Raw genomic sequence first — 14560 nt, 5'->3', positions numbered from 1 at the left:
GATGTGTTATTCCCCATTCGAAATGAAATCTATATGCATTCGTACTATCTGGGGCCCTGTCAATATCGCTTAGATAATTCGATGTAATGTAATACTTCATGCATTACCAATATGTCCAATTCGTGCTTTGTAAGGTTTTCTTATCTCTGTTTATAGATTCAGCAACTGGAATTCTGAAACTTTGCGTGCAACAGCCATTAAAGTTACATTAATAAAATTATTACACCAGAATATTTGCAATATTTGACTTATTAGCTTTGTTCTAATAATCTAACATAATTTTCCTACTTTCATTGGAATATCATTCCTTGAAGTCACACAGACTCTAAATTAGACGCCGCAATGTGTAACACCTATTTTCTGTCAGCGTAGGGAAAAGTTTCTCAGGAATGTTGTCACAATTATTAGTTCTTTTGTTTTAAAGTCAAATCTAAAGTATTGTTAGATAATGTAACATCAGACACATAACGCGGTAAGTATCAAATTTCTGTTATTTTCTTAATCGGTTTTCGAAATACTTTCGATTCGGTAAAAGTATGGAGTCAGTGTCGGATATTATTTGTTGATTTTTGTTCATGTGATAGGTGTGTACAACATTGTCTTAGTGATGTAAGAATGTCATGGACCTAATTTTCCTGACAGTATCCACAGTAGTACACTTGCAGGATGAAAACTTATCCAGTTATCTTCTCGATCACTGAATAATCTATGCCCATTGTAAGAAAAGTTTTTATTTCTTACATCACGGACACAGTGTAGCAGAACTGAAGACATCAGGAATAAATGTGGGCATGCCAATCACGTTTCAGTAATCTTTCACACTGTCAAAAAATAACTACGTACTGGAATCTGTACATTTCTAGATGTAAGTTTCCCTTTTTTTTTTATAAATTATCCGTATTGCCCATATAAAATAAAATGTGCTAATACATGTTCGCCTGTGCTCTCATTTTTACACATATCTCGTCTTTCACTGCAGTGCCTGTTGCGTGCCACGTTTTATCTGCAAATAACGGCGATGTTGTATCTTTTCTTTGATGCTATCCTTTGCGCGCTATCATAATAATAAACTTTTCGGTTCGAAGCATCGGCTAACTTTCTGGCAGTTTTGAATTAATGTAGCTTACATAAATTCCTCATGTTACAGCGCATGAATAACCAGCTCTGGGCTATCAAGTTTTGCTGTAGAAGTTTGGCTTCTCCTGTGCTGTAATTTCTGCTTTCCCAAGATCAGAACTGTGACCTCATGAGTAGTTCTGGTATGCGATTTCAGCAACTATGTTTCCTGATATAGTTTTTAATTACTTGTACTCATAAATGGATTGAGTAACTCGTACTTTGTGCTTTACTTCAAGGGTTTTTCCCTGTGAAGTGGCCTTAGGATCCGCATTTGACCCAGTACATGTACTGCTATACGTTGCTAACCAATATGAAGTGCTTAGCAGAGGGTACGTACCACTGTATGAGTTATGAGGCAGGGTTGCCACAAGTGTTGGAAATCAAGTAATTTCAAACGTGTCAGGGTAATTTGAAAAAAAATATATATATTGGGAAAATCTCGTTTTTGCTTCAGTAGATGAAATCGTTTTTTTTTTTTTTACTGAGGTGTCATGCATCGTTGCTGGCTGGGCGCAGCTGACAAGGGAACCTCCCCATCGCACCCCCCTCAGATTTAGTTATAAGTTGGCACAGTGGGTACGCCTTGAAAACCTGAACATAGACCAATCGAGAAAACAGGAAGAAGTTGTGTGGAACTATGAAAAAATAAGCAAAATATACAAACTGAGTAGTCGTCCATGCGTAACAGAGGTAACATCAATAACATCAAGAATAGTGTGAGGTCAGGAGCGCCATGGTCCCATGGTTAGCGAGAGCAGCTGCGGAGTGAGAGGTCCTTGGTTCAAGTCTTCCCTAGAGTGAAAAACTTATTTTTTTATTTTCACACAATTATTATCTGTCCATTCGTCCATCCGTTGCAAGGTAACTGCGCCGTAGTGTGGGGACGCTACTCCTAAACAAATATCGAAACACACTTTTTTGGGAGTGATTATCACATCAACAAGAAAACCTAAATCGGGCAAGGTAGGAGAATCTTTTTGCCCATTCGCCAAGTGTACAAGTTAGGTGGGTCGACAACATATTCCTGTCATGTGACACACATGCCGTCACCAGTGTCGTATAGAATATATCAGACGTGTTTTCCTGTGGAGGAATCGGTTGACCTATGACCTTGAGATCAAATGTTTTCGGTTCCCATTGGAGAGGCACGTTCCTTTCGTCTGTCTACTAATCGCAGGGTCATGCGGTGCGGTCGCAAAACACAGACACTAAACTTATTACAGTGAACAGAGACGTCAGTGAACGAACGGACAGATCATAACCTTGCGAAAATAAACTTTTCACTTGAGGGAAGACTTGAACCAAGGACCTCTCGTTCCGCAGTTGCCCACCCCAACCACGGGACCACAGTGCTCCTGAGCTTACATTAGACTTGATGTTGCATATCTTTCGCATGGACTACTCAGTTTGTATAATGTGCTTATTTTTTTCATAGTTCCACACAACTTCTTCCTGTTTTCTCGATTGATCTGTGCTCAGTTTTTCAAGGCCTATCCACTGTGCCAACTTATAACTAATTCTGAGGGGGGTGCGATGGGAAGGTTCCCTTGTGAGTACATGCGCTGCTACCTTACTCCCTCATTCTTACGGCTTCTTCCCTTTCTACTATTCCCCTCAGCTTGCAGACAGTGCTGCCACTACTTTGTGCCGCTAGCCTAGCAGCTGCCAATGAGAGGCAGGGAGGCATAAGGAGTTGTTTGTTTGGATCTGATTATCAAGACTGTTGACACAGCAATCAGAGGTGGAGGTCACGTGTGCGTGAGTTGTGTCTGAGTGATTGTTTGAATGTATGTGTGTGCTATCATTTTCTGACAAAGGCTGCGGCCAAAAATTTAGTTGTGAGAGCGTTATTGTCTTCTCTATGTGCCTGTCTGTGGCTCAGAAATCATCTTTACAGGGAATTGCCACCTATCCTTATTATTATTGAGTCTCAGAATATTCGCACAAGTTATCTGTTGCCTGGATTGATCACCACAGTCTCATTTCTTCAACATGATGTCTGTGATATGTGAATAGCTGGCCACATGAGTGGACTTCTATAACAGGCCAAAACTGCAGGCCATTTCTGTGGGTATCCCTAACGGATTGGGCCTGCCGATCTGAAGCCCATGGTTTCCCACTAACGTACAGGCCCCGCCCATCGGATGTAGTCTGACTGATCTGCCCACAGGCCATGTCTGCTTGTGTGTGTCATAATAAAGCTCAGATTTTTGTGGTTTATCCATGGACCCAGGACTCCAGTGCCCCTGAGCAGGCCAGAGGCCACGGGCCATGGATTTCAGGAATTGCAACTGTCTCACAACATGTACATTGTGCAGTGTGGTTTTTATAGACATTTTGTTTATTCTAGTACATTTTGAGACTTCAAAAGTAGTTTATATATTAGAAAGTATGGACGATAAGGAGAAGAAAATTGTGGCAGTCGTTGGCAGTGTGTACGCTACGTACTCATGTATTTCTTGAAAGAGAAACAACCATAGACATTACAGTGGATAATAACTGACAATAATGAACATAGTACAATGAACATTTTATTGGTGATAATCTATAGTGTTGGTTTACACAACTTTTCTGTGCCATATACACTTCTTTTGGGAGCCCTACTTTTTTCTGAGGTTATTTTTGAAATCAGTGACAGTATTTTAGACATAATCCATATCACTTCAGGCAGGGGGAGGTACTTTTATAGTCTCAGATGTTATTGAATCTAGCATATGATAAAACTGAGGAGTAAGTAGAAACACTTTGCTTTCTCAAAAAAAAAAATAAAAAATAAATAAATAAATAAATAAATAAATAAAATAAAAAGAAAATAAAAAATAAATAAATAAATAAAATAATAATGTTGTTGTGGTCTTCAGTTCTGAGACTGGTTTGATGCAGCTCTCCATGCTACTCTATCCTGTGCAAGTTTCTTCATCTCCCAGTACTTACTGCAATCTACATCCTTCTGAATCTGCTTAGTGTATTCATCTCTTGGTCTCCCTCTATGATTTTTACCCTCTACCGTGCCATACAATACTAAATTGGTGATCCCTTGATGCCTCAGAACATGTCCTACCAACCGATCCTTTCTTCTGGCCACGTTGTGCCACAAACTTCTCTTCTCCCCAATTCTATTCAATACTTTCTCATTAGTTATGTGATCTACCCATCTAATCTTCAGCATTCTTCTGTAGCACCACATTTCGAAAGCTTCTATTCTCTTCTTGTCCAAACTATTTATTGTCCATGTTTCACTTCCATACATGGCTACACTCCATACAAATACTTTCAGAAAAGACTTCCTGACACTTAAATCTATACTCGATGTTAACAAATTTCTCTTCTTCAGAAATGCTTTCCTTGCCATTGCCAGTCTACATTTTATATCCTCTCTACTTTGAGCATCATCAGTTATTTTGCTCCCCAAATAGCAAAATTCCTTTGCTACTTTAAGTGTCTCATTTCCTAATCTAATTCCCTCAGCATCACCCGACTTAATTCGGCTACATTCCATTATCCTCGTTTTGCTTTTGTTGATGTTCATCTTATATCCTCCTTTCAAGACACTATCCATTTCGTTCAACTGCTCTTCCAAGTCCTCTGCTGTCTCTGACAGAATTACAATGTCATCGGTGAACCTCAAAGTTTTTATTTCTTCTCCATGGATTTTAATACCTACTTCAAATTTTTCTTTTGTTTCCTTTACTGCTTGCTCAATATACATATTGAATAACATCGGGGAGAGACTACAACCCTGTCTCACACACTTCCCAACCACTGCTTCCCTTTCATGTCCTTCGACTCTTACAACTGCCATCTGGTTTCTGTACAAACTGTAAATAGCCTTTCGCCCACTATGTTTTACCCCTGCCACCTTCAGAATTTGAAAGAGAGTATTCCAGTCAACATTGTCAAAAGCTTTCTCTAAGTCTACAATCGCTAGAAATGTAGGTTAGCTCTTCCTTAATCTAGCTTCTAAGATAAGTCGTGGAGTTAGTATTGCCTCATGTGTTACAACATTTCTACAGAATCCAAACTGATCTTCCCCAAGGTCGGCTTCTACTACTTTTTCCATTCGTCTGTAAAGAATTCCCGTTAGTATTTTGCAGCTGTGACTTGTTAAACTGATAGTTCGGTAATTTTCGCACCTGCCTTCTTTGGGATTAGAATTATTATATTTATCTTGAAGTCTGAGGTATTTCGCCTGTCTCATACATCTTGCTCATCAGATGGTAGAGTTTTGTCAGGACTGGCTCTCTCAAGGCCGTCAGTAGTTCCAATGGAATGTTGTCTACTCCGGGGGCCTTGTTTCAACTCAGGTCTTTCAGTGCTCTGTCAAACTCTACACGCAGTTTCGTATCTTCCATTTCGTCTTCATCTACATCCTCTTCCATTTCCATAATATTGTCCTCAAGTACATCACCCTTGTATAGACCCTCTATATACTCCTTCCACCTTTCTGCTTTCCCTTCTTTGCTTAGAAGTGGGTTTCCATCTGAGCTCTTGATGTTCATACAAGTTGTTCTCTTATCTCCAAAGGTCTCTTTAATTTTCCTGTAGGCAGCTACCCAAGGATTTCTACTAGTCTTCATTGTTTTACCTATTTGATCCTCTGCTGCCTTCACTACTTCATCCCTCACAGCTACCCATTCTTCTTCTACTGTATTTCTTTCCCCCATTCCTGTCAATTTTTCCCTTATGCTCTCCCTGAAACTCTGTACAGCCTCTGGTTCTTTTAGTTTATCCATGCCCCATCTCCTTAAATTCCCACATTTTTGCAGTTTCTTCAGTTTTAATCTACAGGTCATAACCAATAGATTGTGGTCAGAGTCCACATCTGCCCCTGGAAATGTCTTACAATTTAAAACCTGGTTCCTAAATCTCTGTCTTATCATTATATAATCATCTGATACCTTTTAGTATCTCCAGGCTTCTTCCATGTATACAGCCTTCTTTTATGATTCTTGAACCAAGTGTTACCTATGATTAAGTTGTGCTCTGTGCAAAATTCTAACAGGCGGCTTCCTCTTTCATTTCTTTGCCCCAGTACATATTCACCTACTACGTTTCCTTCTCTTCCTTTTCCTACTACCGAATTCCAGACACCCATGACTACTAAATTTTCATCTCCCTTCACTATCTGAATAATTTCTTTTGTTTGTTCATACATTTCATCAATTTGTTCATCATCTGCAGAGCTAGTTGGCATATAAACTTGTACTACTGTAGTAGGCATGGGCTTTGTGTCTATGTTGGCCACAATAATGCCTTCACTATGCTGTTGGTAGTAGCTTACCCGCACTCTTTTTTTTTTTATTCATTATTAAACCTACTCCTGCATTACCCCTATTTGATTTTGTGTTTATAACCCTGTACTCACCTGATCAGAAGTCTTGTTCCTCCTGTCACCGAACTTCACTAATTCCCCCTATATCTAACTTTAACCTATCCATTTCCCTTTTTAAATTTTCTAACCTACCTGCCCGATTAAGGGATCTGACATTTCACACTCCGATCCGTAGAACTCGTTTTCTTTTTTCCTGATAACGACATCCTCTTGAGTAGTCCCCACCCAGAGACCCGAATGGGGGACTATTTTACCTCCGGAATATTTTACCCAAGAGGATGCCATCATCATTTAATCATACAGTAAAGCTGCATGCCCTGGGGAAATATTACGGCCATAGTTTCCCCTTGCTTTCTGCCGTTCGCAGTACCAGCACAGCAAGGCCGTTTTGGTTATTGTTACAAGGCCAGATCAGTCAATCATCCAGACTGTTGCCCCTGCAACTACTAAAAAGCCTGCTGCCCCTCTTCAGGAACCACACGTTTGTCTGGCCTCTCAACAGATACCCCTCCTTTGTGGTTGCACCTATAGTACGGCTATCTGTATCGCTGAGGCATACAAGCCTCCCCACCAACGGCAAGGTCCACGGTTCATGGAGGGAGGAAAATAATAATAATAATAATAATAATAATAATAATAATAATAATAATCCTGTCCCAAGATACAGGCCTCCAAAGACACTGCGAACACCATTTTGAAGATTTGAATTATAGAAAAAAATTTTAAATGCTGTTCCTCTTTAACGGTTCTAGATATTTTGTTAGAGTTGTTTTATTTGAAAGATAATTGCTTTATGATAACTATCCCCCTATCCCCCCATGAACCATGGACCTTGCCATTGGTGGGGAGGCTTGCATGCCTCAACGATACAGATAGCCATACCGTAGGTGCAACCACAACGGAGGGGTATCTGTTGAGAGGCCAGACAAACGTGTGGTTCCTGAAGAGGGGCAACAGTCTGGATGATTGACTGATCTGGCCTTGCAGCACTAACCAGAATGGCCTTGCTGTGCTGGTAGTGCAAACGGCTGAAAGCTAGGGGAAAGTACAGCCGTAATTTTTCCCGAGGGCATGCAGCTTTATTGTATGATTAAATGATGATGGCATCCTCTTGGGTAGAATATTCCGGAGGTAAAATAGTCCCCCATTTGGAACTCCGGGCGGGGACTACTCAAGAGGACGTCGTTATCAGCAGAAAGAAAACTGACGTTCCACGGATCGGTGCGTGGAATGCCAGATCCCTTAATCGGGTAGGTAGGTTAGAAAATTTAAAAAGGGAAATGGATAGGTTAAAGTTAGATATAGTGGGAATTAGTGAAGTTCGGTGGCAGGAGGAACAAGACTTTTGGTCAGGTGAATACAGGGATATAAATACAAAATCAAATAGGGATAATGCAGGAGTAGGTTTAATAATGAATAAAAAAAAAAAAAAGGAGTGCGGGTAAGCTACTACAAACAGCATAGTGAAGGCATTATTGTGGCCAACATAGACACAAAGCCCATGCCTACTACAGTAGTACAAGTTTATATGCCAACTAGCTCTGCAGATGATGAAGAAATTGATGACATGTATGATGAGATGACAGAAATTATTCAGGTAGTGAAGGGAGATGAAAATTTAATAGTCACGGGTGACTGGAATTCGATAGTAGGAAAAGGGAGAGAAAGAAACATAGTAGGTGAATATGGATTGGTGGTAAGAAATGACAGAGGAAGAAGCCTGGAGATACTAGAAGGTATCAGACAGATTATATAATGGTAAGACAGAGATTTAGGAACCAGGTTTTAAATTGTAAGACATTTCCAGGGGCAGATGTGCACTCTGACCACAATCTATTGGTTATGAACTGTAGATTAAAACTGAAGAAACTGCAAAAAGGTGGGAATTTAAGGAGATGGGACCTGGATAAACTGACTAAACCAGAGGTTGTACAGAGTTTCAGAGAGAGCATAAGGGAACAATTGACAGGAATGGGGGAAAGAAATACAGTAGAAGAAGAATGGGTAGCTGTGAGGGATGAAGTAGTGAAGGCAGCAGAGGATCAAGTAGGTAAAACGACAAGGGCTAGTAGAAATCCTTGGGTAACAGAAGAAATATTGAATTTAATTGATGAAAGGAGAAAATATAAAAACGCAGTAAATGAAGCAGGGAAAAAGAATACAAACGTCTCAAAAATGAGATCGACAGGAAGTGCAAAATGGCTAAGCAGGGATGGCTAGAGGACAAATGTAAGGCTGTAGAGGCTTCTCTCACCAGGGGTAAGATAGATACTGCCTACAGGAAAATTAAAGAGACCTTTGGAGAAAAGAGAGCCCCTTGCATGAATATCAAGAGCTCAGATGGAAACCCAGTTCTAAGCAAAGAAGGGAAAGCAGAAAGGTGGAAGGAGTATATAGAGGGTCTATACAAGGGTGGTGTACTTGAGGACAATATTGTGGAATGGTGAGCGAGCTGTATGAGACAGGAGAAATACCCTCAGACTTCAAGAAGAATATAATAATTCCAATCCCAAAGAAAGCAGGTGTTGACAGATGAGAAAATTACTGAACTATCAGTTTAATGAGTCACAGCTGCAAAATACTAACGCGAATTCTTTATAGACGAATGGAATAACTGGTAGAAGCCGACATTGGTGAAGATCAGTTTGGATTCCACAGAAATGTTGGAACAAGTGAGGCAAACCTGACCCTACGGCTTATCTTAGAAAATAGATTAAGGAAAGGCAAACCTACGTTTCTAGCATTTGTAGACTTAGAGAAAGCTTTTGACAATGTTGACTGGAATACTCGCTTTCAAATTCTAAAGGTGTCAGGGGAAAAACACAGTGAGCATAAGGCTATTTTCAATTTGTAGAGAAACCAGATGGCAGTTTTAAGAGTCGAGGGCCATGAAAGGGAAGCAGCAGTTGGGAAGGGAGTGAGACATGGTTGTAGCCTGTCCCCGATGTTATGCAATCTGTATATTGAGCAAGCAATAAAGGAAACAAAAGAAAAATTAGGAGTAGGTATTAAAGTCCATGGAGAAGAAATAAAAACGTTGAGGGTCACTGCTGACATTGTAATTCTGTCAGAGACAGCAAAGGACTTGAAAGAGCAGTTGAACGGAATGGACAGTGTCTTGAAAGGAGGATATAAGATGAACATCAACAAAAGCAAAACAAGGATAATGGAATGTAGTCGAATTAAGTCGGGTGATGCTGAGGGAATTAGATTAGGAAATGAGAGACTTAAAGTAGTAAAGGAGTTTTGCTATTTGGGGAGCAAAATAACTGATGATTGTCGGAGTAGAGAGGACATAAGATGTAGACTGGCAATGGCAAGGAAACCGTTTCTGAAGAAGAGACATTTGTTAACATTGAGTATAGATTTAAGTATCAGGAAGTCGTTTCTGAAAGTATTTGTATGGAGTGTAGACCTGTATGGAAGTGAAACATGGACGATAAATAGTATGGACAAGAAGAGAACAGAATAATGCTGAAGATTAGATGGGTAGATCACATAAATAATGAGGAGGTATTGAATAGAATTGGGGAGAAGAGGAGTTTGTAGCACAACTTGACAAGAAGAAGGGACCGGTTGGTAGGACATGTTCTGAGGCATCAAGGGATCACAAATTTAGCATTGGAGGGCAGTGTGGAGGGTAAAAATCATAGAGGGAGACCCAGAGATGAATACACTAAGCAGATTCAGAAGGATGTAGATTGCAGTAAGTACTGGGAGATGAAGAAACTTGCACAGGATAGAGTAGCATGGAGAGCTGCATCAAACCAGTCTCAGGACAGAAGACAACAACAACTTGATTACTATGGTATCCTCAGTTTGGACATAGGCCTATCTGTCAAAGTTGTTGTACTATCGCCTGTTGAATTTTTTTATAATTTAAAAGTAATTTTTTTTAAAAAAATGTCAATCCATAAAAAATAGAATTTTTCTGTTAATTAATACCATGTAGGCTAGTACAATATTTTTCGTAAAGGCGAGCTTTCACTTTTAAGTTGGACAGGTTTGGCGAGCTTTCACTTTTAAGTTGGACAGGTTTGTTTTTAAATAATCAGTTTTTTTAACTTTAAAGGGTAATGTGGGTCTTCACTAAAGGTGTTTCTTACTAATTGATTTGTTAAAATGTTTATTTCTATTACTTTGCTGCAATTATTTCTTATCACCTTCTTTGTTGCAGTTATTTATTTTCACTTTCATTGTTGTAGATATTTTTTACACTTTGTTGTAGTTTCCTGTCAGAGTCTTTTTTGTGATTGTTTATTTCAGATTTCTATATTGTAGCTGATCAATGCTAATTTGTTTACTTAAGAGGCTTCTAGGAAATCTTAGTCCATCCAGTGAGTTTGGTGTTTTCTTGAGGAATTTGCCAGTTGACACAGTTGCCCTTTGTTTTGTGAAAAGAACTGTTTGAACTATCTTCTGACTGGGGCCACAGGACTGAGCGAGGTGGCGCCCTGGCTGGACTCACATTCGGGTGGATGACGGTTCAATCCCGTGTCCGGCCATCCTGATTTAGGTTTCCCATGATTTCCCTAAATTGCTCCAGGCAAATACCGGGATGGTTCCTTTGAAAGGGCACGGCCGACTTCCTTTCCCGTCCTTCCCTAATCCGATGAGACCGATGACCTTGCTGTCTGGTCTCCTCCCCCAAACAACCCAACCCTACTGGGGCCACAGGAGAGTGAAGTGTGCTGACTGCTTGCATACCCATAAAAGAGTGATATGTATATTATAAAAAAAGACTTTCTTACTTTGTTCAGGTTGGGTATAAGTGTTCTCAACAGTGATAGTATCTGAACAAGTGAAGCCTCCTATGGTGCAGATGATGCAATTTTGCATCAATAGAAGAAGAATTAAATACCCTGAATCAGTCAACTACAGAGGTAGGTGTTAGTCCTTTTAAGAAACCACGGTCAGTGACGTCGAGTCATAAGCTCTATACATCAAGAAAGTGCAGAGATTACTAAAGCTTTGGGTGGATACACTACGGCAAAACTCACTTCACTCTTCAAACTAGAAATTCCAGCTTCAGAAGAAAATGAGCCAAAGCACTCTTGCACCTCTTGCCAGGAATTTTTCACAAACATCAATTCAGCTGTTGAATATTGTGCATCCTACAGTGAAAAGGTGGAAGTTTTAACTACACTCCTGGAAATTGAAATAAGAACACCGTGAATTCATTGTCCCAGGAAGGGGAAACTTTATTGACACATTCCTGGGGTCAGATACATCACATGAGCACACTGACAGAACCACAGGCACATAGACACAGGCAACAGAGCATGCACAATGTCAGCACTAGTACAGTGTATATCCACCTTTCGCAGCAATGCAGGCTGCTATTCTCCCATGGAGACAATCATAGAGATGCTGGATGTAGTCCTGTGGAACGGCTTGCCATGCCATTTCCACCTGGCACCTCAGTTGGACCAGCGTTCGTGCTGGACATGCAGACCGCGTGAGACGATGCTTCATTCAGTCCCGAAACATGCTCAATGGGGGACAGATCCGGAGATCTTGCTGGCCAGGGTAGTTGACTTACACCTTCTAGAGCACGTTGGGTGGCACGGGATACATGCGGACGTGCATTGTCCTGTTGGAACAGCAAGTTCCCTTGCCGGTCTAGGAATGGTAGAACGATGGGTTCGATGACGGTTTGGATGTACCGTGCACTATTCAGTGTCCCCTCAACGATCACCAGAGGTGTACGGCCAGTGTAGGAGATCGCTCCCCACACCATGATGCCGGGTGATGGCCCTGTGTGCCTCGGTCGTATGCAGTCCTGATTGTGGCACTCACCTGCACGGCGCCAAACACGCATACGACCATCATTGGCACCAAGGCAGAAGCGACTCTCGTCGCTGAAGACGACACGTCTCCATTCGTCCCTCCATTCACGCCTGTCGCGACACCACTGGAGGCGGGCTGCACTATGTTGGCGTGAGCGGAAGACGGCCTAACGGTGTGCGGGACTGTAGCCCAGCTTCATGGAGACGGTTGCGAATGGTCCTTGCCAATACCCCAGGAGCAACAGTGTCCCTAATTTGCTGGGAAGTGGCGGTGCGGTCCCCTACGGCCCTGCGTAGGATCCTACGGTCTTGGCGTGCATCCGTGCGTCGCTGCGATCCGGTCCCAGGTCGACAGGAACGTGCACCTTTCGCCGACCACTGGCGACAACATCGATGTACTGTGGAGACCTCACGCCCCACGTGTTGAGCAATTCGGTGGTACGTCCACCCGGCCTCCCGCATGCCCACTATATGCCCTCGCTCAAAGTCCGTCAACTGCACATACGGTTCACGTCCACGCTGTCGCGGCATGCTACCAGTGTTAAAGACTGCGATGGAGCTCCATATGCCATGGCAAACTGGCTGACACTGACGGCGGCGGCGCACAAATGCTGCGCAGCTAGCGCCATTCGACGGCCAACACCGCGGTTCCTGGTGTGTCCGCTGTGCCGTGCGTGTGATCATTGCTTGTACAGCCCTCTCGCAGTGTCCGGAGCAAGTATGGTGGGTCTGACACACCGGTGTCAATGTGTTCTTTTTTCCATTTCCAGGAGTGTATTATCCCAGAGGTATTAAAAAAAAAAACAGAAACACTATTTTGAACCACGTTCCGTCTGTATCAGAGTACGTGGTAGACAAATCAAGAAATGTGAGGTCTGCAAAATGAGTCATTGGAAGACCAGATCCCTATTATGGTCACCCTGTAGAAGCAACTCAAGTTGAAATTGTGCTGTCATTTTATATGGAAGACAAATGGGACTGTTCTCGCCATAGTGCCAATAAAAAAAGACACTATAACTCTTAACAGTTGAAGGTCAAAAAGTTGTGACAATGAAGAGGTACATGACTCGCAGTGTTAAAGAAACTTTTTCAGTTTATAAGAACAACTATACAACTTCACATATTGGAAGATGAAAATTTTATGCACTACGACCTAAATGGGTAGTTCCACACCCACCAAGAGATGTCTGTTTATGTGTGTACTGTGTTGCTCATGTGAAGTCATTAGTAGTCTGTGACGTAAAGCGAGAGACGTGTTTGTTTCAAGGATGTAGTGACTGTCCTGGAAAGGGAGGTCTGTCTTTACAGATACATGACCTGGAAGACGTAGCGGATAACTCTGCACAAATTACATATTTGGTGTGGGAGGAAAACAAACTAATTAAGGAAACTATTGCCTTTGACAGTTTGATTGATGGTAAGTGGTCAGTGAAGGCAGTAACACACCAGAATCTGAAGAAATTGCAACAACACATTGCAGACGTGAAAGGGTGTGTGTATTTTGATGAACTATGTTTAGTGCTTCACTGCTGAGAACTGGCCTCTAATTCTCCCACAAGAAGTACAAGGGTATCATTGGAGTAATGACCAGATTTCAATTTTTACAGGAATGACATATTTGCAAAACAAGACCACAAGTGTTGCAGTTAAAAGTGATGACACAGGACATGACGCAGCACATGCTTTGCTTTGCTAAGAATCTACAAAATTCTTCAACTGCAAACAGGGGCAGAGAAGATCATCATTATTTCTGATGGTGCTTCTAGTTATTTTAAAATTGAATAAGTCACTTATGCCAACTAACTGGGTATACAGTGCTACTGGTCATGGGAAGGGGCCTTGTGATGGTGTAGGAGACCTGCTGAAGTACTGTGCTACAAAACATAATCTTTCCAGACCAAATACAGCTGTGAGTCAGAATGCTGAGAATTTTACGAGAGTTGTGATATCTTACACATCCACAGCCCTCATTCTTTTGTTCAAAGAGGAAGTTGAAGAATTCTGCCAGCAGAAAAAAGAAGAATGGTCCAAACAAACTATGCCTGTGAAAGGAATTCAGAAGACACATTTTTAGACTCAACAAGTGCATTGCAGAGATTATAGACACCAGTTATGAGTTACAACGAACTTGTAGTGAACTTTACGCTACAACATGGATCACCTGCTGGATATAGGTTTCCAGCTGAAGGACAACAACAACGCCATCAGTGCTCACTTCCTGTTCAAAATGTTTTGAAGATTGTAAGTGCTCCAGTTCCTATTGGTTCAACGGGAAGGTATCACTCTATATCAAACAAAGATACTGAAGCAGTGGAACACA

General features: G+C 41.5%; 1 protein-coding gene across 1 annotated transcript in view; it reads left to right on the top strand.

Moving 5' to 3' along the window:
* Positions 1-292: 292 nt before the first annotated feature.
* Positions 293-14560, top strand: part of LOC126284864 (uncharacterized) — a 201968-nt gene continuing 187700 nt past the window's right edge. The window contains exon 1 of the mRNA XM_049984100.1: positions 293-472. The gene's annotated coding sequence lies outside the window, so the exon portion shown is untranslated. The remainder of the gene's footprint in view (positions 473-14560) is intronic.

The sequence above is a fragment of the Schistocerca gregaria genome, chromosome 8, assembly GCF_023897955.1.
Source record: "Schistocerca gregaria isolate iqSchGreg1 chromosome 8, iqSchGreg1.2, whole genome shotgun sequence".
Lineage (NCBI taxonomy): Eukaryota > Metazoa > Arthropoda > Insecta > Orthoptera > Acrididae > Schistocerca > Schistocerca gregaria.
The sequence above is the reverse complement of the archived record's forward strand: the minus strand, read 5'-3'. Positions and strand labels throughout refer to the sequence as shown.